The sequence below is a fragment of the Strigops habroptila genome, chromosome 1, assembly GCF_004027225.2.
Source record: "Strigops habroptila isolate Jane chromosome 1, bStrHab1.2.pri, whole genome shotgun sequence".
In the NCBI taxonomy this organism is placed as follows: Eukaryota; Metazoa; Chordata; class Aves; order Psittaciformes; family Psittacidae; genus Strigops; species Strigops habroptila.
In genome coordinates, this window is record NC_044277.2 from 111,526,842 (window position 1) to 111,550,127 (window position 23,286).

The 23,286-nt window shown below is 36.2% G+C and overlaps 1 protein-coding gene across 15 annotated transcripts in view; it reads left to right on the forward strand.

Moving 5' to 3' along the window:
• PARD3 (par-3 family cell polarity regulator) overlaps nucleotides 1-23,286 on the forward strand; it is a 453,511-nt gene that overhangs the window by 204,115 nt on the left and 226,110 nt on the right. The gene's annotated exons all lie outside the window — the stretch shown is intronic.

A 23,286-nucleotide genomic window follows, 5' to 3' on the forward strand; every position in this document is an offset into this window, starting at 1 on the left:
TAATGAAAATAGATCTAACCAAATTAAGATAATTTCTTTCATTAGTTTACAGCACTGTAAAACTTTTCAGGGCAGTGCAGCCCTTACGAAATAGATGCAGTTCCACTGTTCACTTCAAAGACCACAAAGGTTAAAAGTTTTAAGTGTATTAAAGCAATTCTGTTAATTGTGTCTGTAGAGGATTCTCCCTTGCCCTTGGTATTCTTAATTTAAAATTCACATTATGCTCGTTCTGCATTCTAGCCTTTTAACCAGAGTGTAAATATGTAGGTGATTACTAGTATCTTGGAGGCTTAAAAAGAAATTCTGCATTTTTGTTTCAGAAGGTGATACTGATTGTACATGGTATGGACATTTTACTTTTTTCGCCTTCTGTTTCATGTTCTTTTCGTTTGCTGTGCTCTACCTTTCTCCTTTTCCTGCTTACCTGCTTACCTGGTTTACAATAAAGGTTTCTACAGGACAGCAACCAAATTCTTCGCAAGAAAGAGGTGCCACCTCTACACCCCATCTCCCCAAATCCCTTCTCTGTTTTATTTTCTGGAGGCTTTTTTATGTTCTATCAGAAGGACACCATTCAAAATCAGAAAGTTATCTCAAATACTGTTTTCTCCCCTTGTTTCTTTCAAATTAGAAGAAACCCGAAGATTGATGATTTGCTTGGTTTTGCTTCCAAGCCAAGCTTTTATAATTATACATTAGAAGTCAGTATGGCCTTAGCTTAAGCTTCACATTAACTTAATTTTCAGTTAACTTAATTTGCATTGTAGATTTTGCTTGACTTGAAATGGAAAAATAAGTGGAGGGTTGTTTTTTCTTGTTTTCTCATTTCTTAATAGTCTGATTTTCTTCCTGGTCCAATTTTACTTCCAAATGGTTTATGTTACTTATTTTAAAGAAATATTTCTATTATTAATTTGTAGTGGAAGAACTTATCTGGACAGGAACATGGATGTGAGTGCTCTTCACTTCTCACTGTAGTTTTTAGGTGAAATTCAGGTAAATCACTGCTGAGTCATGCATGTCAGTTAATACCAAACAGAACAGACATAAAGTCGAGGTGGTTATATTTTGGGCAAGGGAAAAAGATGGATTTTATCTGAATGGGAAACGTATCTTTATCAAATTTATAGAATAATAGCAGGATGTTTTTATACTTTTTTCTTCCTATGAATTATTAATTATAAGGAAGATGATTTCAGAAAAAGGCCAAGTTTAACCCTTCTGTTGTGGAAGTGATAGTTAATTTGTCTTCCATTAATGGAAATAATAAAGGTGCTTATTCTTTAAAATCCTGTGGGGACAGGTAATTTTAATGACATGGTTGCACTTAGCTGTAAAGGGGAATGTATTGTGTAACTTAGAGTTAATAATTGAGTTATGTGAAAGTAATTTGTCTGGGTTTTTGTTTTATTTTGGGTTTAAAATTTAATCTCAATTTTATTGCTTAAGTACGAGCATTTCGTTATTGAATGTAGTACTCTGGCTGTATTAAGTGGTTACTGTAATTTATAGGATACTTTGAGAAATGTCATGATTCTCATGAAGTGACACAGCAAGATTTAGTGAGTGCAGCAACTGAGTGAATGGAATGACATAATATGACCCAGTCGCTGTGATATACCATAAGATTTTAATTTATTTCATCAGTATAACTGGACAAGCAAAGAAGATAATAGTCCAGCCTTGCCAATTCATTCATTGACTGGTATGAAAATAAGTCCATTCTAAATATATTTTGAAACTACTTGGAGTTGCATATGAAATGGTCAACCTTGATAGTTTAAAGGACTGGAGAGGGAGCGAGCAGGGAGAATAGGAATTTGGTTGGTTAGGAAATCAGGGTGTACAAAAGTTCTTTACTTCTATATGTGTCACATGCAAAACAGAAGGAACAACAATCCCTCTCTCTTAAAAAAAAAAAAAAATCCCAAAAAGCCCCACAAAAAACACCCCAACTTTCTTTTTATTTGATCTGATTTAATAAATAATTAAAAGTGTTTTCAGAAGACCCAACAACTAACTGCCAACTGCCTTATTTGTAATAAGAGTTTTTGCTGAATTCCTGTGCCAAAGAAAGAAAAATGATTTGTAACTGATGCAGTTACTGTCTTTGAGGGATGTTCCATATTTGGGATAGACAGAATTGAAGCAACTACAGCACAACTAGTATTTCCATGAAGAAGCAATCGATTGGAAACGTGAACCAAATGGCACTACAAATATTAATGAACTAAAGATTTTCTGTAATGTACTTCTGTAAAGATCTTACTTTTGAAATAAATACCGCTTTCAAGTTTTGATCTCTTGTATACGATATTTTAAGACTAAAAATTGTTGCCCAGATTCCATATTAAGCTATCACTCACGTTCATGCCAGTTGCATGTGATTACTTTAACTTCATTTGGATTGTAATTTTTTATGCTGCTTTTTCCAGCCCAGAGATGACTATTTATGAAAGGAGCAAAATAAGTTGACTTATTTTTTTTAGCACATTTGACATTTGAAATATTGTTTGTTTTCACAGTTTAAAAATTAATGTTAAGAGCAGCATACATATGCAACTATTTCCAAAATGGGGGGTGTGTGTGTGTGTAAAATTATTCTTTAGGCTGTATATTGCAAATACTTTTACAGACTGTGGAATAAACACCAAAGGAGTGAGTTATCCAATATGAGCAAAACCTCTGGTCCTCTTAGTATTACTTTGGAATACTAGGCAGGAAGCCAATGTTCAGTCACTTTGTATCAAAGCTTAATTGCCTTTCCTTTTGGGTACCCTCATTTGTCTTCGAAAATTTTTACTTTTCTAATGTGAAGGAATTCATGATTGCTTATAATTTCAACCCATTTATCCAAAGTGCAGACTAAATTGAATGTCCCAAAAGAAAGCGATCATATCTCTGAGCATCTCTATTTAAAATTATTGAAAGTCACATTGAGTATTCCATCATACCATTTTTATTTATCTTGATGTTGTAGGCAATAATTGTTACAACAAAGCACAGATTTCATAAAGCAAGCCCATCAGTATTTCTTTCTTGTAGTTACACTTTGTCACTATTAATAGCTTTCTCTTCATGATGACTCTTTTAACTCATTCTCTCATCAGAAACAATGGATTCTGCTGGTGATTTGAAGGTCAGTAAAATTGGTGTCTGTGCAGAAGCAGCATCTTATAATATTATACTTCAGTAGGATAGTGTGTATTGCAGCATTCTGGGTAAGTGAAATTAACAGAACTCAAGGCTTCTGAAATTTTTTTCCTAAATTGACAAATGTCGGTCTCATTGAAAAGCTGAAGATTGAGTAGGAGGCACTTTAGCTCCACTGGTGTGCCAGGGGACAGAAGAAAATACTGAGATGTAGGCTGAGAAATGCATAGGAAAAAAACCCCAAACCGAAAGAAATTATAATGTCTGAATCCATATGAACCCATACTCCTACATCACTGTAATGCGGTTCTCTGATGACTTTTTTCATTTTACGGCTACTTGTGTTTGATACACTTTGTGCATGTAAATATAAAAGGAGGCACAGTTGAAGAGAAGTGGTACCCTCCTGTGCTGAACCCTAAGGGTTCGAGCACACTGGTGTCAGGCACACTTTGACTTGTCTTACTCTAAAGCCAAATCTCAGGAACCTTGGGTGAATTCAGAGCAGTGCTTGTGTCTGTAGCATTCAGCTGGGATTCTGTTTGGGGTCATGGGAGTCATTTCGAAACTACCTCCTGGGCTGTTCCAGCAGGGTTAAAAGGCAGCTGCTGAAGTTCTGCTGACTGGTGCTAGCTGGAAGATAATGGGTGTCCTGGTGAGAAGGGATACCTTTCTGGACCATCTGAATTTGGAGCCTCTACAAAAGACAAAATTAATTTGGTTCATGACAGTATGTTTCTGTAATAAATACCGTAATTTCAGTAATTGTTTTAGAGGAGAAAGTGCCCAGTGTAAACTTCTGCATACTGAAAGATATAGTAAAGAAATATCGTTTTGTTTTTGTTTAATTTGCCTTTATGTTTTAGTCCCCAAAAGCAGTAGTCTTAGTGGTTTATATATCTATAGCTATCCTGAAATCATGGTGATGGCATAAGATGCTGGGTTTGTTCAATTAATGTGTAGCAGTATCGGTTGAATTCATTTAACAATCCGGAAGATTAGTCCTAAGTAATGCATTTTAAAAGTACTACCAATAATTATTCATTTCAAGTTCTGATTTTAAGATCTTTCAGGAAAGGCTGAACTTAACTATACAAGTACTACACATCAGTTCCTCAATTTCCAAATTTTGGATTATTTTTCTTTCCCTGTTTTAATGCCAGTAGTCTGAACTGCGGTAGCTTTTAGGTAATTATGATGATTGAAACCAAGAAGACCTAAATAAAATGGGAGGTCAGCAAAGCAATTAGTGTGGCAAAGTTTGACAATGCATAATCTGGGAAGCACAGTCTTGTTTCCATCTGAGGTGAGAGAAGCTTGAATATTGTTTCAAGAAGGAATGTTTCAGAAATGCTCAAATAACCAATTCATGCTCAGTCCTGTAGTATTATAAATCTTAAATCTGTAAATGGATTCTGCAAGTCATCTCTCTTATCTCATTTGCACAGTTAATTCTCTCCTTTTTTTTTGTTTTTTTTCTGAAGACATTAATTTCACAGTGTTGGGTAGTTTGATTTTCTTCCCTTCTATTTTAGTAGACTAGCAGTGCAGATATCACTGTCTCTGACACATCATTTTTTCTCTGTACAATACGGTGTATATTGTGGCTCTAATGCAGCAGTAGACTGGCCCAGAAATCACAATCTGGGATTATTGTCTTTGTGTATCCTCAAGGAGTAATATTTTAAAGTCACTGCATCTGTTGGTACTTAAAAGCATGATTTTTACGTTTTATTTTTGCCAGTTTTTACCATCTGTGTGTCTGGTTTTTGGCTCCTTGATTTAATTTTTCAGTTTAATTTCTCAGTTGCACTGGGATTTCTTTCTCTTTCTCACACATGCTCTTTTTGACTCATCCATGAACTTACATTAAAAAAAAAAAAAGAAACTATTTAAGGCAGTTGCATAGTAAAATTCATGGCCATCACAATTTGGTTTTCTTAATGATATCTTTTTATCGAGTCTTTTCTATTAAATGCATGTCATTTTTGGAAGTGAAATCACTTTTATTAGACTTTGTTTAAGTTTTAAAAAATTAGTTTGGATTAAATTGAGGCATTTTGGTGGGAAGAGCTAGCTTGGTCACATTAAACACATTCTAGTCTTTCATACTCATTTAATTTTTAATGCCCAAGAGGGAGTAATTTTCTTGAGAAATCTGTGTTATAATCATAAACAGACATAATTCAGTAATTTTCTCATGAAACATTGGCTGAAGTTTTGGCACTAACAACTTGAAACTCACACAAGTGGGACATTTTTGTTTAAATTCCAAGAAAAATACTAATGAAATATATTAAAACAAAAAGAAAATATACATACAGTATGTTTCAGACTGTTTTCAATAAAAGAGATGTATCTTCATCAATTGAATAAATGTGTGATGAATTCAGGCATGTTCTAGCATTTCAAGAATGTTCTGACAGTACTCGAGTCATTTTCTCTGCTTATCCCTGAGAGTTTTTACAAAAAATTACATTATGTAGACAAATTTTTAATGTAGGAGGGTTAACTGTATAGCACATTTATCAAATACTTTGCTTCTGTATGTGTTTGTGAATATGGAAAACCACTGCTGCTCTAATCTTTTTTTCATTAACATGTATTTTGCTTCTCTCTTAAAATATAATACATTCCTTAAGGTTGAATTTAATAGCTTTTTAAAAAAACAAGTTAGGTATTTCTTTTAGTCTGTTTCAAATATTTTGTAACTGAGGATTTTAAAGTTTATTTTTACCTTCTGCTGTACTTGCTTGCTCATAATTGATTTTCAAACCAGAATATGGACCTGCTGTTTTGTGTAGTGCTGCATAATAAGTAAGAGTTACATTAAAATGCCAGCACTAGCAGGTAAAAGCATGTTTCTTTTGAAATACGTGGCCTCTAGATTCCGTAGTATCCTTTCTGTTTGTGTGGGCTGCTTTGAATTATTTTCCTTAACAATGGTGTAGAATATCAAAGACCAGAAGAAATACTTTGTTCACTTGAGAAAGCATTTTTTGAAAGGAAGCATTGCAGTGAAATTCCGAGGAGCAGAATTAGTTGTCTTCTATCTACATGTGCATATAGTTATTCCTAAATACTCTCTATAACCATTTTTGAGTATGTTATAAAACTGGGAGAGTATGGTGATTTTCACCAAGTGATTTGAGCTTTCATTCCCATTCGATTCCATTGTGTTTTGCCAGAAAATTTTTGTTTTGGAGGAGTGTTAGTGTCTTAAATTATCAGTTGTCATTAAAAAAAAATAAAGTGGGGTTTTCCAGTTTTACTAGAGGATATTCAAACAGATCCTATTTCAGTGGTACCCGGAATGATTTAAACTCAATTTCTCAAAATTTGACTTCCAAAATTTTGCCTGGCTCTAAAGATTTTATTACTACCTGAGTTTAACTTTCCAATTTCCTGACAAATACTCTTTTACTGTAAGTAAAGGGGAAAGCTGAATGAACAAATCAGCATGCATTTGCCAGTGAACTGTGAGATGTGCACCTTGTTACAACACTGCAATAACATCCGTGCCATTATGGAATTGTGTTAAAGCTGATAATATGTAATTAAGAGATTGCTGATCATTTGTTTTTCTGTGGCTTTAATCTTAAAAAGCTGTATGTTTTCAGCTGGAAGTATAAGTGAAGAACAAAAAGTAGGATGCTTTCACTACTGCATTATATTGTCCATAGGGCAATTTAGAAAGTACCAGTGAAAATGATCACCTCTGCTGTTGTTTTATTTTGCCCTCCACATGGAAAACAAGTTATTCTCACAAGATGTAATGGCATGTAAGCAGAATCATTCATGCATTGGTCTTTCTTTAGTGTTGGTTTATATTGGTCTGAGAGGATTAAAGCAGTATTGGAAGGGGATTCAAAGTGCAATGATGAGAGTAATCCATCTGTTTCAGCAGCACCCCCTCTGAACTGGAGGCTTGTTCCTACCTTGAATCTGAACTGTGTAAGTCTTCAGGATAACCCATATTTGAATGCTAGATACTCAGTTGTGCTTTACTATATATTTTAAAAGGTTTGTGGGAAGCTAGATGTAAACTTTCATGTTAGATAGTTTCCCAGCTGACTGGTACATTGAATTAGTTGAGAATAGGAAGGGCTGGTTCAATTCATTTCCATCCCTTGCATTTCAGTCATTTTCTGCAACGACGCATAAGGATTGATTACCATAGCAACAGTGTTTTAGCTTCTACTACTGTGAATGTGTTTAATGATAATAGAATTATCTAGTAATTTTAAATCCTGTTATATTATTAGGTCATCTGAACCATTTTCTTGCTATGTATTGAGTTATTCTCTGTAGCCTGTCTTGTAGTTCTTTGTCCACTCTGCTTGGACATGTGTTGAGTAGTGGGGATTCTGCTTCTTCCCTTGGGAGACTTTCACAATCTGATATATCACCCCATTCTTCCGATATTTAGCCTCATTTCACCTTCTTTCTCCCAGCTACATGGATTTGTACCACATGGAAGTTCTGTTCTGATCTTCATCGTCCAGAATTTGCAATTAATTATTCTTCTTTACCTGTATCAGAATATAACAGCTCAGTGTTTGTGCATTTCAGCATTTTTTAATGAGGAAAATGAGGTTTCTAAACCCATATTTTCTTCTTCTTCACTACTTCATTTTAATAGGGAAGTGCCCAATACTTGTATTACTATTATATACTATACTTAGATGACCTAAACTGTGTAGACAGAGCTTCCAGCTTTCCAGTGCTTAAATACATTCACTTCAGCATGTGCACCACTAGATTCCTGGTTCCTAGGCATGCACCTGTGCCTCACACCATCTGATGCCAATAACCATGTGTGGTGGGTGGGAAAAATCTAGCTTTTTTCTCTTAAGCTTGAGAAGTGCTCCTTAACGCTTGCCACAAGTCAGCAGAAGTAACCTCTCAGCCTGCCCTTCTTGTGTGACCAGTCTAAATGTGGATGGGCATAGATATTGCTGCTGTCCTGCACAGATTGCACACTTATATCTTCTCTTGTGATTTACTGTGTTTTGAAGTCCTATCTACCTCCATTGTTTCTTCACCTTGAAGAGAAATAATTTCCAGGCATGTCCAAAGTGACATACAAGTAGAAATGCAGTTGTCCTGCTCTACTTCAGGCATTGCACAGTCTGTGCTATGTGTAGATTGGCTAGACCAGGAATTAGTTTAAACCAGGTGAAATAAAGTACTTTTCTATATGGGGAGGCCATGAGTTACCTGCAGGTTTAGTACATCGTTATCATACTTTGTGTCTGCTTTCTCAGAAGTTGTTTTGAATTTCATAAATAAGAGAAGAATATTGACATCTTTCCAGTAATCTCTTGTTCTCACTGCTACTTATGTTTTTCGACTAATTTTCTTCATTAATATTTGATGCCGTACAGTTGCCCATTTCTTTTGTTCTTTTTCGTCTACAGTATAAATAGTACATATTGCATAAATATTAATCCATACTACCCCAAGAGGGCAGAAGACTGGGAATTGCCACTGAAATTACTTTTAGAGCTAAGTTTCCTGCAAAAATATTTGATGCTGCAGTAAACAACAGGTGTATTAAATCTACCTCAGTATTATCATTGACTAATTGTTTGTGGTGATTTTGCTGTTTGGTTTTTGTTGGGGGTTTTTTTTTTTTGAGAGATAGTGCTACTTTTTCCAAGATTCTTCCCTTTGAGGTTTAGACTAGATTGCATTTCTCAGAATGCATTATCTTACATTTATTCAAATTTCAATTTCCTCAGTCACCAGACTTCTCAGTCCACCAGTGTGACACACATACATATATATATGTATATGTATATATACGTATGTATCTGGAAAGTCTCACTGAGTCTCCAAGAGCTCATTGATCATGCTTTAAAAGATTGTTTTAAAACCAAGTTGTGTTTCACTGGCAAATTTCATCACTTTATTTTCAACTTGCTCTTCCAGATTATTAATTCTTTTGGTAAAGTTATCTTCTTGTCAGTCCCTTAGGAAAGTATTAGCTTTTCAACTTCAAAGATTGTTTTAATGTTCTTTTGTTTCTGTATGTATATACAGTCTCGTTCTTTTTCTCTGTTCATTATTGCCTTCAACCTGAAAGACAAGTGCATTTCATAAATTTTAAGGATTCCTCTTGCCTACACTGTCAAGAATATGTAAGTTTTGTTCTTTGGTTTGTTGTTTTTTCTTTTGTTAATTAAACTGCAAGAAAAGTTATAACTATTAATATTTAAGAACTACTCTGAGCTTATAGGTAGCTGAGGATAGACCACAAAGGAAAAAAAAGAGTGGGGAACCTTCTGATTTTAGTAAATGAAAACTCATGGAGTTTAAATGCATTTATTTGTTTCTCCCCAAAGCATATCATTCTGTGAAAACGCCATGGGCTTTATTAATTTCAGTAAGAAACCACAGCCTTTTTTCTAAACTGGCCTCACCTTTATGCTGAATTGGTTCGTTATTGTAAGATGTAGTGACCTGTATTTTATTTCAAAAGTTCACTCTCTACTATCTTCAAGATTTGAGTTCTGTGATGATAAAGCAGATGATTTTCTCCTTCCTATCTAGTCACGAGTATTGGTAGGCCAGTATTACCCTTTCTCAAATATGCTGTCATTTGAGGAAGTACAAAATCCAGTCCAGTTCTAATGACATCCCAAGGACAAGATAAAAGCCTGTTGGCAAATTACTTGAGTTATCTATTATGTGGCTCTTGCACTGTCATCTGAAATAGCCAGAGCTGGTCATAACAAAGTACTAATCTAGAACGGTAGGATAATAGTACTTGCTTTTCCCTGGTTTCCTGGAAGTAGCTTTTTTCCAGTTGCAGAAAATAGGTGTGAAGAGTTAAAGCAAAATAAACATTTCTTCAATGAGGCCTTAGCTTGGATTAAGTTGACTGGCTCATCTAGGATTCAAATGTGGCTTATGGGAAATTGATAACAAGTTCCTGTACATTTTGAAACTTCAGCTTGGCTTTAGCTAGTTTATAACTGATTAAGTGGCAACTAAGAAAACCTTATGTCAAAATTAGAATGTTTAAATGTGGGGTTTAACAATGTCTACCTTCTTTTAATCCTAATTTACACAAGTTGTTCTGGTTCCTTATCAAATATTGTTCCCCAAAATGATGTTCTTAACCTTAATATAGTGTTTATGTAGACATCTATGTATAAAGTGCTATGACTTTTTGATGAAGAGAAACACTTGGGCACATGCCTCTGTAATGTGTATGACTTCCATGCTTTCACCTTTTTTTTGGTGGGATGAATGAAGAGGAATTAAACCACAAAATGTGTGGGTGTTTTTTTCATTCTGTTTGTGCATCTTCGCTTTTAATGAACTCAAGAAATAGTACATAAAAGCATTGTCGTGCCTCTGTCTTATTTTGGTCTCTTCTAAGGAAGACGGTGAAATTTGAGTAATTTCTATGAAGTTGTTTGGGTAACTACTTATGTGGTGACAAATGAAGTTCTGCTGTAGATTAGAAACTGGCAGGGAGAAAAAAAAAAAGATGGAAAATACATCAGCAGTATATAAGGGCAAGAGGGATTTGTTCCTGGAAATTCTGCTGGTTTTGAAAGAGGGGGAGTTCTGAAATGGCAACTCTAGTGAAAAAGGCACGATTATTTAGATTACTTGAAAATAGGTGGGATTTTGAAAGAGGTGACTGAAGAGGGGTGAGATTGGACATCGAGCAGTGCAAGTTACTGAATGTTGAAGTAAGTGCCTTGAGCTGTATGTGAAACTATAGATGAACAGTATTCTTGCAAACAACAGTCTGAGGCCACAGTGTTAGACGTTTCAAGTCATTTCTGCTGCTGGAAGAAGCAGTCTTGGACATTGTTTGCTTCCTCCCTTGTGCCTCCCTAAGCTTTTATGGCACTGTTAATTATAGTGAACTGGACCAGCCTGGGAAATGTAACCAATTAAAATTGTTTTTATTAAACATTAATTCCTATCTTTTGTGTAATGATACAAGTGCTTGAATAAGCAGAAAGGAGGAGGTGGACAGAGGGATCCAGTGATGAACATGACTATCTGGGAAAGGGAAAAGATGGGACTGCCTCTTTCAACAAACCACATCTGTGGTTTGCACTGGCCTTACAGGATAATGAAGCATGAGGCTGAGGTGTTTCTATGGGCAACACAATGGAAATACAATTGCTTGGAAATACCGCATCTCCATCGCATGTGCTGAATTCAGTCCCTACTGCACTGACTTGGGGTGAAAAGGGAAGGTAAATAATCACAAATGGAAATAAGGTTTCTGAGAAGAAGTTTTAAAAAAATTAATTATATTGAGAAGCTGGTACTTCTGGTGCAACAAATAGCACTAAATGAGTTATTGAAATGCCTTCCTTTTTGTATAACTTATAGCTAATTTGCAGAGTGCTTCTGGAGCTGTGATTCTAGCACTTGTGTGATGTCCTACACTTTATTCCTCAGTACATTTTAGACAAAGGTCTTCTTTGGTGGACCCTGGGTAGCTTAGCGAGGTAGGTGGTGGTGATGATGTAATTTGGTTGTTGATTATGTTTCATCACGAGTCATGTAAGAGTTTTGCATGGCAGTGAGTGGTGTGCACATGCTGGTGCAGGCTTAGGACCAAATGGCTCCGAGGGAATTGGGGCTTTCCCCAGCCTCTCTCCAGCCTCCAGTGCTGATAGGGCCTGTGGTGCTGTCTGCTGCCCAAATGGGGAGTGACTTACTGTCTGCAGTCATGAGTTTAGATGTTTTTTTTTATGTTTTCAAAAATTTGCTTAGTGCTATTTTATTTTTTAAGGGCCATTTTACCTTATGTCCTTTTTGGTTGAGTTCACGAGTACATGGGAGTTGACATTTTTCTGAAAATAAGTCTTTGTCTATCTCGGAGAGATCACCCAAAACTAAAAGCATCTAGAGGTGGAGATGAACCTCAGAAATATGGAAAAAACCTTCTGTGCCTCAGTTTCCTTTAATAAAGAATTTCTAGAATAACTTTCAGTCTTCTTCCTGAGGGTACAGTGATGCTAAGTCATTATTGTCCATGAAATGCTTTTGCTATACTGTGCTGGAGGGCACTGCAGAAGTACTGAACACTACTTATTTTAAATTTGATTTAATGCTTTTGATTAAAAAATGAATAAAATTGTCATAGAGCAGATTGTAACCCTGTAGGCGCTTGGAATGGAGCATTTGTAAATGAAGCATTTACTAAGAAGTTTGAAATTGTTTTTCACGTTGACTTCAGCAAAACAAATTGAGCACAGAACAATGAAAAATGCTATAGTATTTTACGTTATTAAAATGGTGAATTTGTTTGGTGCCTAAGGTAAAATCCATGTTGTGCAAAAGACCAAAAAAGAAAATGCTGCGCCATAACAGGAAAACTCAATTGAAGCAATTTTAGTGGAGTTTCTCAGTGAAGGAGGAGGTGGAAAGCAGAAAACGGCATGCAACTGTGCAATTTGGCAAAAGAGAATTAAGATATGAAACTGTAAAATGACAATGTCTCATTGCTTAAACTGCCCAGGAGCCAAGAGCAGGCTTGGGCATCTCATGTGCCTGCAGCAAGACTGGGTGCCCTGCGTTGCTGGAGCTCCCTTGGGGGTCTTCCTCCTGTGGGACTTAGGGCCTGGACCTTTCCCAGTTTTGTTCCTTTAGAGGAGGAAGGCCGAAATGGGAAGAGTTAAATTTAAGCGATGCAAGTTAGGGATCCCTTGGGTTAGGAGTGCTCATCCATCTATGTGGTGTGCAACACAAAAGACCTTTAAAACATATATGTAGGTATTTTTATTTTCCAGCAGTTGGAATTTCAATCAACAAGTCATAAATAAAAGCTATATGTTAGCAAATCCTAGCAAATGAGAACTGAAGATAGATCACTGTCTAAATGAGAGAAAACCCATGTACTTTTCTTTAAGCAAGACAATAAAACTGTATAATTATGTTTTTCTAGTTCTTTGGGCAAAATTAACAGGGTGATTTTTTAGTAACACAAACCCAAACCCTTCGAAAGTCATGTCTTATAAATGAGACGAAATTCAAAATTAAGTATGTGCTAGCTTTAAACTCCCACCAACGTATGGACTTCTACCTTATTGGAAATCAGACATTTTAATTAAATTTTTAAGAAGCCAAGTCTTCAATAAACTTTCTGATGTCATCTCTATACAGTCCTGAGCCATGCTGAGAAAAATATCCAGAATCGAATTTTGTTATTAAGATGCCTGTGTAAAGTAAAATGATGTTTTGTGTGATGGAGAACAGAGTGCTATACTTTTAGCTTGCTTCTAAATTGACTCTTATATTCAGTGCTCCAGGGGATCGAACTATTCTGTACTTGGCTGAAGCTAGTGAAATTCTCGCATGCTGATACAGATCTGCAAATCAAGCAACAAGGGACTATTTCAGATTAAAAAAGAAAAACCGAAATGAATAAGGATAAAAGAGCTATGAGACCTGTTTGAAAATTGCCTAATGACAAATTCAAGTTGCTAAATAAGAACTGCTTTTTGTATAAAAAAAAAAAAAAAAACCCCGAGAAAAAAATCATCAGACAGATGAAAATCATGGTCTTTGAAAAGGTGAGGTGAATAATAATAATATATTCCAGGAGCATTACAGGAAAAAGTGAAGTGATTTATGCAGAATTTTCTCCTTCCTTTGTCTCGATATCAAAGGGAACTATGTGACTCATCTAGAATACATTTTTGCAGAAGTCTTTCAGATCTCTAAACTTATAGGTGGAGGCATGTACATTTAGTTTTCTGCAGGGGAAGAAAGTGTGTGTCCCAATTTTGTGTATCCATTGTCATTTCTTCCTCTTTTAAAAATCACGCAGGACTTAATGACTTCTTTTTTCTTAATGTCTGTATACAGAATAAGCTAACTTGTCTGATTAAAGGAAAAAGTATTTAAAATTCTGTTGCTCTACATTAGTTACAAGCAGGTGAACTCAGTGTGGAGCTATTTATAGGAGAACTAATGGATGTGCCTAACTTCACCTACTTTAGACTACTCAGCAGAAAAAACCAAACACACTGTAGTTGTACTACTACCATGTATTTTATTTTTTCTTTTCTTAAGAACAAAATAATGTCTTTGCTGTTGTGGCCTTCTAAATACATATGTATATTTAGAAGCATACATATTTATTTCCTTAATGCCATTGTAACACTCCATGTTAAAGTATATTGTGGGATTTTTTTTTCCCATCCATATACATTAACTTCTCCATATAAAATGAATGTTAGTTTTTTGGTCTTTGCTGGTACTGAAATCCCAAATCTGTATAATCTTGAATTGTGGAGCAGGAAGAACTTAAGTTGTTAAAATTAGATTTCATTTTGTAAAAAATCACTCCTGTTGCAAAATAATTCAAATAAAGCATCTTCTATGAATGCAGGGGCAATTTTTTCTTTATAGAATCGTAGAATCATAGAATCGTAGAATCGTAAGGGTTGGAAAGGACCTTAAGATCATCTAGTTCCAACCCCCCTGCCATGGGCAGGGACACCTTGCCCTAAACCACGTGGCTCAAGGCTCTGTCCAACCTGGCCTATAAGTAGGTATGGTATGAGTTAGCAAGGGGGGGTGGTGGTATGTAGATGCATATGTGTGTATCAGTTAACACTATGAAAGGGAAAATAAATGGTATATAAAGTCATTCACCAAAATTTTGTTTGTTACATGGCAAGTGCCACACTCGTGTTGGCTCACCATGTGGGGATGTCTCTGTAATCGAGGTAATTCCTGCATTATTCAAGGTAAATGATAAAAGACCCTGCACAAAACCAGGTCTGACCTTTGGGCTAAATTTTGCAGGGGAATTTATTTATACATTGACCTAAATTTGTAGCCACATTTCAAATAAAGCTGATAACTGTTTCCATTAAAAATATTTCCCATGACTCTGACATCAAAGCATGACTTTTAATCTGTGTTTAATATGAACCCTAATATTTGTTTTAGACTGGCAGATCCTGGTGGTCTATATGTCAGACTGTGAATCATATGACAAAAGTATAGAATATCAGAGATTTGAACATGGAAATAGTCTGCAGATAAGCCTTATTTAAAACAAATAAAAAGCTTAGATTTTCGCCTGTGAAACAGATATGTTTTGGATCCTGAGGAAAAACAGAAAGCAGAATAAAAACTAACTAGGCACTTACACAAAATGAACCCGTATTATTTTTAAGGCTACAATAAATTTGAGGTGATTTGATATAGTTGTACATGAGTCTATAAGATAAGATAAGTACTTCTCTTTGTAATACAATGACACATCTGTAAGTTGTTATTGATCAGATCTTCAGAAAGCTCTTGAGATGCTTTGGTTAATACTGAAAGTGTGGCAATCCATGCTTTATATATTTAAAATATATAGCACATCAAAGATTAGTACTTTCGTGATATATCTAATCTTTTAGTTGACTTCCTATATTACGTTGCTTTTTAAAAACTCATTTTAGTGGACTAAACAGGCGACACTGTTAGTCCTGGGATGCCCTGTCCAGTAATGCCAAACCCTTCCTGGCTATTCCTGTTGGCTGTGGCTGGTTTTACTAATAGGTCGCTCTGTAAGTGAACTGTCTTACAAATTCATTATGTGATTAAATGTCTTGCGGTTTGGAATCCTTCAGATACTTTACATCTAATAAAATGTTTAAAAAATAGGTTATGGACTGCAAGCATTGCAGATGATAAGAAAAGAAAGAGGCGGAGCTCATCTGGTATCTTTGAGCAAGAATGGGCATTTTGTGGCTCATCATCCTAAGCTGTTGCTGAGACAATTAAGATGCAACGCTTTTCAAAGCGTTGTATCCAAGTGTCTTATTTGTATTTGTCTTTGCAGACATGGAGTATTAGCCTCAACATAAGAGTAGAGAAATGCATTTTCAAGTGATTTTTGCCACTGTTGTATAGGAAGTCAGTGTAGGAATTAAGAAAGGACCCAATGTTGTCTTAATCTTAAGTCTCTTTCATATAAGAAATAGATCATTGAAGTGTTATCAGGTTCAATTTTGCAACAATTTACCCCTATGTGAATGAATAGAAATGTAGGGCACTAAATTTAATGTAATGACTATGATTGTTATAATATTTTCTAGTATGTTATGAGTATTATGGTAATGCATATTATTTGTAGATTTAGAGCTGTTGCAAAATGGCTGGCCATGAAATAGTTGTGCTACAGTAATGCTTCAGTCTTCTTTAAAATGTCCCTTAAATACGATCTGGTGGGAAGAGCTACATATTTTTGTTACCCATTTGATATTTGCCATCTGTAGAGGAACCTTGATGTATAGATTTGTTACGGTAGCTATCAGTTTGCAGCACACCTCCTCCCTCTGCCTCCACCTTGGGCTGTCATTAGTCCTGGAGAAGTTGCTGAAATGGTCTGGAGTGGGATGTCCTCAGCTTGGGGAAAACAAATGTTTTAGTTTTCACTCAAACAGCAAATAGAACCTATGAAATATGATTACAGTACGCATTGTGAAATGCTTGAGAATCATTACTGCTTTAGACATTACTACAGTTTTATTCCTCTATCAGATCCCATTTTGTGTCATTTCCCTTGTTTGGGAGAGCTGCTGAATTGCAGAAGTATTTGCATTTTTTTTTATTTTCTCCCCCCCCCCCCCCCATTCTTTCTCTGCTGAAAGACTATTTGGCTACATTAATAAACAAGTATGTTCGATCAACAACAAAAGCCCCTTTGAGTTTTAATGCATTTCATGCTGTTTGTTGGCAAGCTACCACTGTAAGGTCATGTCTGAGATTTTCTTTACTGTAAAGAAGCAGAACCAGCAAAATGTCTCCGATTAAATTCACTAGCAAGAAAACCTTTCATCTAACCTACTAAAACTCTTAAAAGGCTCTCGTACTTCTCAGTGCTGTCTGCAGTGCCTACTGTAAAAAAGAATTAACTGCACCATCATCTAGTAAACAGGTTTTTTAGTGGAAGCTCTGTTAAAAGCAGTATTTGTGTTGTGCTCCTGCCATTAGCCTGGCTAGCTGTGTGATAGAGGTGTGTGCCACCAAATTCTTGCAGAATATACGTGTGTGATTTCAGTGACATAGCACAGGTTGTTGAGCTCCTAAGATTAGGGACTTCAGTAAACCTCTAAACTATTACATGCTACAAAATAATTGAGAGCTATAGGGCTTGCTCAGTTTTTACTACTATTACAAGGCTTTTAATATGTTTGGAGAAGAGTCATTAGGCGTGAAAAAATGGTAGTTAGTCAAAACCGAATGAGGTGTTGTATAGATTTAACAAAAGAAAGTTGTATCAAATTATATTCCTTGGCTATCCGGTGTTCTGCTTTTTGGAGAATAGGAAATCAAATACATCTCTTTTTAAATCTGTAAAAACATTTCCTGTCAAGGTGCTTCACAACAGAAATAGTGCCATCATGAAGCCAACCAGATTTAAGGCTCAGTTTGATCAGTTTATTAAATGGGAAATAAGAGATGATTGCCTCTGATAGCAGGGGATGAATTTGATATTCATCAGAGACCTGGGAAATCCCTTCCATTCTGCGCTTCACTGTGTCTATATGATATCTGTTCACTGATTTGACTAAGCAAGGCAAATTTCATTTTATAGTAGTGAGGCATATAGAAACTATATAAATATTGCCGTTTCCAATTGTGGGATGACCATCCTGCACAAGGAAATGAATAACATAGGGGTGACTGACATGTAAGGAGGATATTAACTCATATATATACATATGTAAATTTAATAGCATTTGTGGAGGTTTTTTTTGTGTAAATAGATGATGATTTACTGTAAGTTTTTTTTCTCTATTCTCTCTCCCTGGCTTGCTGATAACAGCACCGCACCTAGTATAGGACTGATGCAAATTACACAAAGCTCTCACCTAATAATTTATGCGTATATATGTGTTCAGGAGGGAGAAACCCTATCTTTTTTTTATTCAATAACTTCTGTTTTTTCCCCATGTGATCTTTGTAACTGCTCTTCAGATTTGAATGAAAATTGCCATTCTCTGGAGATTTGGCCAGTTAATCAAGAAGTGAGAACATTAGCACAAAAGCCTGGTGCTGGTATATTTGTGGTAGTTAAGATACAGGAAAATAGCTCCCTTAGGAGCTGTTTCCTATCAAGTCTGATCATACAAAGAGAAAGCCTACTTTATGTTGCAAGGACCAAACAAACGTTTATAAACACGGCTGCCAGGAGACTAATAGCATATATGGCCTCTTCTTCTATAATCAGCACAGAGAAGTTCAAGAGAATAAAAGAGGAAAGATGAAGGGAAGGGCAGATTTTAATAACTTAAGCATTATTGTTGTTGTGTCCCAGCTGGGGAAAAAAATACTGGTGTGCAGTTTTTTCCGGAGCTGGTTGTTATTGCTAATGTGTCCTTCTCTACAGTAAAATCTAAAGTACCTGTTGGACATCATATACTGTTCCTTCTGTCTGGTATTTGCAATAATTTCACTCATTATGCTAAAACAAAACAAAACAAGCTAGAAAACAAACAAACTTGAATTCTTCTTCCAAAACAGAGTGGTTATGTATTGACAGGCTTTCATTTGCAGAGGGGTTTATGTCTGGTATACTTATCATACGTTGCTCACACTGGTAGCTCTGCCTGTTTACCATCATGGTTGCAATTGCTTGGTATTTCAAAGACCCTGCTTTCTGTTGGTAATGTTAGTAAAAATGCTGTTGTATGGTGAGAACATCCACCTCATGTGAAAATACTCTGCTGTAGTTACTCTGCAGACTAGTAAATATATAAAGGAGGTTTAATTATTTTAAAACATGGTTCCTTTGTATTGCTCTTGTGTACCCATGTCAGCCTGTCTTTCTGCTGGGGCTGGATCAGTTAACAACTTCACAAGTCAGAAAAAACATTAGGTCTATTGTACAATGCAAACAGATGTACTACAGTTAAGAGCTAGATTTCCCAGACTTTCTGTTTTTTACCAAATATGTTAAATCTCAGAATGGATGAACGTGCTTTTCCACGTGAGGGCTCCATGGTGCAGCTGAGCTGGCTGCGATGCAAGCTTGTGCCTGCTGTGGGATGGGGCCAGGTGCGGATGCTGAGCACCGGTGCCCTGGCTGTTCTGGGTTTCCATAATCCCCTTTCTGGCTCTCGCATAAAGTGGAGGATTAAGCTCTCTAAATTGAGTGTAAGTTAACAGCAAAGTCAGGGCAGGAAGGTGGAGGTTTGGGTGAGGGAACCTGTAGTTGCTGTTGGAGGTGCAGGTAGAGACAAAAGAGGAATGAATTTAACATTGTGGGTTGCAGAAGTGTACAAGGAGAATATGCAGAAGGGAGGTCAGTGGTGAAACACTACTACAGCTCCATGCCCTCATGTGTTACGATGAACTCTACTTATAACTTCCTTTTCTTTAATGTTAATTTGGATTTACTCAGTGAACAAGATATTTGCTATTTACACAATAAGTGACCAGTCAGATTTTTTCTCTTGTGTTGGTGAATGTAGCAAATCTTGCCTTGGAGTGTTGAAGTCATTTGAAAGCAGATTTACTCTGTTTCATGTAACCACTGTCACTAAAACATGAAATCAATCACTTTCTGAACAATAATGGAACAAGTATTGTATCTCTCTGAATACAAATTGAGTTGAAAAAACCCCACCCAAACTAAACACCTTTACTCCCATTTTTTCAGTTATTGATAGAGATCTTGCTATTGAATTTGAGACCCTTACATGTCTTCGGAATCTATTTCCCTTTGTATCTGGTGGAAGTAGATTGTAATCAGTACCTTCTCAGACCAGGCACCTAGAAACAAATACTGCACAAATGAAACCTGTAGGAATTTAAGTAACTGCACTAAATTTACTCAGACTCCCTGGCTGCTACTGAGTTTTCTGTAGGTAATCATCAAAAGATAAGGGAATGTGAAGATGTTCTGCTTATGTTTTTGGGGAGTTCATTAGAAATGTATTGAACTGCAGAGATGAGTGGGGAAGTGCTGCTTTGAAGATGAAGTAGTGACTGGTAGTAATTGTGGTTTAATCAGAGGCAGGAACTGATATTTTGGTAATGAAGGACAAAATGCCCAGTAAGATAGCAAAGGTATGGCTGGTTTTGAGCTTTGGAAGTGACACAAGGCAGTCTTTACTCAGAAATAATCTGAGAAAATGCTACTGTGTACCTGTGCACAAACTTGTCTCTTAAAAGACATAGGAATTTTGTACAGATCTATTTAAAAGTACGCGTAGCTCTTTGAAATCCCTAATTCTCTTGAACTGAAACAAATTTAAAGTGTCCTTTCTGTTTGATGCCATAGCTCAGAGTGTCATTATATCATTTAATCTCCACATTAGTAGCTTACATACATGACAGGCAGCATGGATGCTTTATGGACAGAAGTACATTCGCTAAGGTGCTTTAAATTTTCCTCTCTGCTGTAAAAATGAAATTATCTTTTATTTACCCTGTTTCAATTTTGGAAACACAAATCATTCTGTCTTTAGTGGCTGTACATTAAAAGCTGTGTCTTTTGATGTAGCAGGGATCGGTGTTTACAAGTTTGGGATTTTGCTCATGCCAGTTTTTTCTGAGGAATATCTGCAGTAATACCCCTTTGGGTTCTCAGAAACTTTCTTGTTCTTCTAAATGTCCTTTTCCTCATTTTACTTCATTATAGCCCATCCAGGTGGAATTTGCCTTTCAGAAGAAAACTACTTTCCAAATAAAGAAATAATTGCTTGATGCAGAGATTTTCACAGCTAGTTACTTTTCTTAGTAAATCAGAATTTTAAGTCAAATCTCTCTGCAGGTGTCCAATTTTTCTCTCCATTCACTTCAATGTAAATCAAAATCTGTGTTATTTTGAGAAGAAAAGAGAGCCTGATTACTGTAATATTAAAGATTTTTAAAAGGGTACATCATACATCTGTTGATTATGGCAGTAGGGCTTTCGTTATGGTTATGATTCCCCCTCTAAGCACCTATTTACAGGCACATGCATATTTTTGATACAGATCTGTCTGCTGTTCAGGAAAAGCCAGACAGAGGCGTGTGGAAGCTGCTGTTTTTTAATTGCTTGGGTAACTGACAGTGAGTCTGGTTCCAAAACTTGCTGTGTTTATAATGCCCAGTACAAAAGGCACAAAAAGTAGATGTGATGGTGCCAGATAGCATCTGTTTTACATAGCTTTGGATTTGCAGTTTCTGATGTGTTATATCCTAATATTAAAAGATACCGTATAGGCAGGAGGCAAGTAGGTTGGCTTTACCTTCATCTTGAATGTACTCAGGGTCAGGCAGAGGGATGCTCCTTTCCTTGGCAGAATAAACCTCTGGACTACTGGGTAGGACAGAAAGAAAGCAAGTGTGATGTGCAACAGGTGGGGAGGCTTAAGTGTGAGCTGATATTTGGAGGCTCTGGGAATGAGAGCAAAGATACTATCAAGGCTGGGAAGTGGCAGAAAGAAGGATTTGCACAAGGATTTAGCTTAAGTCTTGCACAGCGGGCTGTATCTCAGGGAGACACTGAAAGTGGGTCTGTTAAGAGCAAGTCCGAAGGAACTTGCTGGAAGGGGAGTATTGTTTAAAGTAAAACTAGTCAAGGGGAAAACTTGTGGAGATGAAAGATGGTGAAGTGTAGGATCCAAATGGTACTAGATGAATGGTGCTTACATTTTGTATGTCTGCTAGAATGACACAGCATAAAAGAGCACGTTTATTTGTTACCAGAGGCATATCTACTGATAGGTAGGATTGTTATTACTTCAGTCTCTTCTTACATGTGTATATACTTATTGTATGTTTGCTTGAAAAAAGCACACATGGAAAATTGCCAAAAACATTGTATTAACAAAGTCACATTCATTTGTGATGACCTTTTATCATAGCTGAGATTCAAAACTGTGTTTCATCAGGAACTCTGATTTTAGACTTGCAGATAATAGCTTCATTGCAATATAAATACGTAGTTTTCTACAATCACCAGGGTCCCTAACTTCAAAACAAGAAACCCATGGCAACAACAATCTGCAAGATGTAGGAAAAAAGGTGGAACATTTCTTTTTAATGCGAAGCAACTCCAGATGTTCTGATTTCCATATATGTACCTTATTGCATGTAACTTTAGAATTATTGTGGTGATTTGAATATTTATTTTTAAACTGTGTACTGGTAGAACTTCAGCTGAAATTGGTAAATATAGAAATGTAAACATGAGCTTATATTGGTGGGTTATATGATTTTCCCTTTGTATTTGGTTTATAAGCAACTTTTGCTGTATGGAAAATATTTTATTTTGAGTTCTTGTTTACATTCATAATGCAGTTCTAGGCAGGTTCAAGATGCTGGTTAACCTTTGAAATGTATTACTTGCCTAGCGCTTAACAGAGGTAGATGGCAAAGAAGTGTGTATGAAAGCCTCTCAAAACACAGGATCATCAATCTTCAAGTGGCTTGGCTTCACGCAGTGTGCTGCCACCCAGGATGCATGAGGCATATCTACAGCCCATGGAACCTTGATGCACCCAGCCTTCTGCTTTTGCAGATTCTTATTAAAATGTCAATTGGACATTACCAACTGCCTCTACCTGCCTTTAATATCTCTTCGATAATTTAATATGTTGTCTGACTCTGTGTGCTAAACTCATAACCTGTCACTTATTTTAATGACCAGGTGGCTCTGGCTCTAGAATCTTAAGTTCATGTTTGAAACCTACTGTTCACACCTGATAATACTTTCTGTTTGGTCACAAAGGTAATTGAAAGCATAAGCTTCTAATGAGTAACAGAGGTATAAGAATGGTTTTAGATCTTCTTACTTTTAGTCCTTGAATTACCTTAATCTAAATTTGAAAGTACAGCATTACAATTTTGGCATTAAAATTATGCATTTGGTGAATAATGTGTGTATTTTTTGGAAAGTCAAATTAAAAATAAAATCATTTTGTTAGCATTACAGCCCCACGTAACTGTTTAACATCAGCTTTTTCTGGCATGCTATTAATAAACACCTGTGATAAAATATTTAAGAAGGTCTCGGCATTTTACGGAATAAAAGCTGCATTACGAATTACAAGCTGCATTTCTAACTCTTTGCAAATGACTCCCAGGGAGCTGCCTTGTGTGGTTGAGTCCCCAGTAACCTGCCCAGAGAGAGCTTGGCAGGAGTTT